This window comes from Sapajus apella, unplaced genomic scaffold (assembly GCF_009761245.1).
Source record: "Sapajus apella isolate SASKATOON/1434 unplaced genomic scaffold, GSC_monkey_1.0 scaffold26, whole genome shotgun sequence".
Classification (NCBI taxonomy): Eukaryota; Metazoa; Chordata; class Mammalia; order Primates; family Cebidae; genus Sapajus; species Sapajus apella.
The window spans coordinates 11,543,544-11,546,472 of record NW_022436966.1 but is presented as its reverse complement, the minus strand read 5'-3'; positions in this window follow the sequence as shown (position 1 = coordinate 11,546,472).

The window sequence follows — 2,929 nt, the reverse complement described above, 5'->3', positions numbered from 1 at the left end:
TTTTGGTTACACTAGGATATGGGTGCATTGGCTCATGCCTGCAATCCTAGCACTTTGGGAGGACAAGACAGGAAGGAACATAGCTTGAGCCTAGCAGTTCAAGACCAGCCTGGGCAATGTTAGTGAGACGCGAGCTCAAAAAAAAAAAAAAAAAAAAAGGGGCCATGGGCCCAAGCCCACACAATTCACTGGTCTTACCGTGTTCCCCACCACTCTGATACAGCTGGTTTTAAAAAACAGTGGAGGCCGGGCGCGGTGGCTCAAGCCTGTAATCCCAGCACTTTGGGAGGCCGAGGCGGGTGGATCACGAGGTCAAGAGATCGAGACCATCCTGGTCAACATGGTGAAACCCCGTCTCTACTAAAAATACAAAAAATTAGCTGAGCATGGTGGTGCATGCCTGTAATCCCAGCTACTCAGGAGGCTGAGGCAGGAGAATTGCCTGAACCCAGGAGGCGGAGGCTGCGGTGAGCCGAGATCGTGCCATTGCACTCCAGCCTGGGCAACATGAGTGAAACTCCGTCTCAAAAATAAAAAATAAATAAAAAAAAACTCAGTTACAGTGCCAACACTTTGCAGGGCTGGGATGTTCTCCAGAAGGTTGTATACTCTTAATTAGCACCCAATATACAGTGTCTAGGAATTGAGAGGTAGAAATGGGAGTGGCACCATTCACTACTACACCCAGTGACCCACTAACACAATTTTTGCTTCCTGTTCTTGTGACTTTGTGCTCTGCTGGTCTAGAGGTCTTAGTTCTAGAGGGAGGAATGCCTCCACCAGGAGTCATAACAAAGATTCCACTGAAATGTAGAGTTAAGTTGGCCACTTGGCCATGTTTGGCTCCTTATGCGCCTTTGAATCAACATGCGGAGGGAGTTGCAGTGCTGGTTGATGCTGAATACCAAGGGGAAATTGAACTACTTCTACACAATAGAGGAAAGGAAGAGCATGGTGTCTCTTAGTATTACCATGCTCTGTGATTATGATCAATGGAAAATAATAACCGCTCAATTAAGGTAGAACCCAGACCCTTCAGAATGATTTGGATCACCCCACTGAGTAAAGAACCACTGCTAGTTGAGGTGCTTGCTGAAGACAAAGGGAAAACAGAGAACGTAATAGAAGGTAGTTATCAGTACCAGCTACAACCAAAATCACGTTACAGAAACCTGTAATAGTCATGAGTAGTTCCTCATTTGTCATTAGTATGGATGTATGTGTATATAAATCTATATATCTTTCCTCTCATTATTTCCTTATCCTGTAATAATGTAATATTTTTTGTATCACAGTATTTTGGTTATGGTATAGCAAGAAGAGTAAAACTTCACTCAGTGGCTTTAACTCCTCTTCTGTGGAAGGAGTTAGTGGGTTTTTGGTCCTACACAGGATAGTTGTATCATGTCAGCTGGATGTATGATCATGTTATTGCTTTATTTGAAGGTTTAAGTATGGTTTAAGATATATGATGGCCAAGTTGACATTTCACACATGCTCTTAATTATCAAAATGAGATATAAACTGAAGTACTAAATTCCAGACAATACAGAAATCTTTATCTAAATATATTAAACTTACACTTGGCAAGTTAGTTAACTATTAGTTCTGTGATGAACACAAAAGGAGCTTCAGACTGTTTGGCAGAAATCCTTTCTCCATAATGCCAAAGAGGGGCACAGCTGCTTTCATGACACTCCTTGTGAAATACCCAAGGAGATGGTAGCTGAAATACCAGATTGTGAAGGCCAAACTTGTGATTTAAGTAAAGGTTTGGCCTTCATTCAAAGGCATGAAAGCTTTTTACAAAGGGAGTGCTTAGCTAAGTGCCTTTAATCCCATGGCTTTGGGAGAGGCAAGACTGTTTAGGCCAGGAGTTCAAGACTACCCTGGGCAACATAGCAAGATCCCATCTCTGAAAATAAATAAAATAGCAGGGGGATGGTGGCACACACCTGTAGCTGTAGCTATTCAAAAGAAAAAAGCACGATTCTTTTGGCTTAGCTTGAGTCCAGGAATTCAAGGCTGCAGTAAGCTATGATCAGACCACTGCAAGCCAGCCTGGGTGACAAGAGTGTCTCCATAAAAATAAATTAATTAAAAGATCACTAGGCTTCAATGTGTGCAAAATAAATAGATTAGAAGGTGACTAAGGAAAGGGCAGGCTAGTTACAGATTTGACAGTACTCATGCTGAGATGACACTGATTCTTTTATCAGGGCAATGACAATTAAGACGTTTAAAGCCACTGAAACAAGACATTAGTTCAGAATCCAAACTGGGAGAGGAAAAAAAAAAAGAATCCCGTTTGTATAAGATTTGCTACATGTATGTATAAACTTTTACTTGCAGAAGGAATCCAACACAGCAGTCATTAATAATGGGAAAAGGCCGGGCGCGGTGGCTCACGCTTGTAATCCCAGCACTTTGGGAGTCCGAGGCGGGTGGATCACGAGGTCAAGAGATCGAGACCATCCTGGTCAACATGGTGAAACCCCGTCTCTACTAAAACTACAAAAAATTAGCTGGGCATGGTGGCGTGTGCCTGTAATCTCAGCTACTCAGGAGGCTGAGGCAGGAGAATTGCCTGAACCCAGGAGGCGGAGGTTGCAGTGAGCCGAAATCGCGCCATTGTACTCCAGCCTGGGTAACAAGAGTGAAACTCCGTCTCCAAAAAAAAAAAAAAAAAAAAAAAATGGGAAAAGGAATTAGGATGATGGGCCAAAGGAAGGCTTTCATTTTTCATAACTTTTTTTTTTTTTTAATCGGGTAGCCTTCCAAGCCACAGTAGGCTCAGAGAGGTGCCACTTGTATCATTTACTTTTAAGACAGCATATATACTAATACATATTACATCTTTGGTAGTTTTTTAATGCCTGTCAGTGATTAGGACATTCGGCCATCTTTTTATTCAACATGTAAACTCACT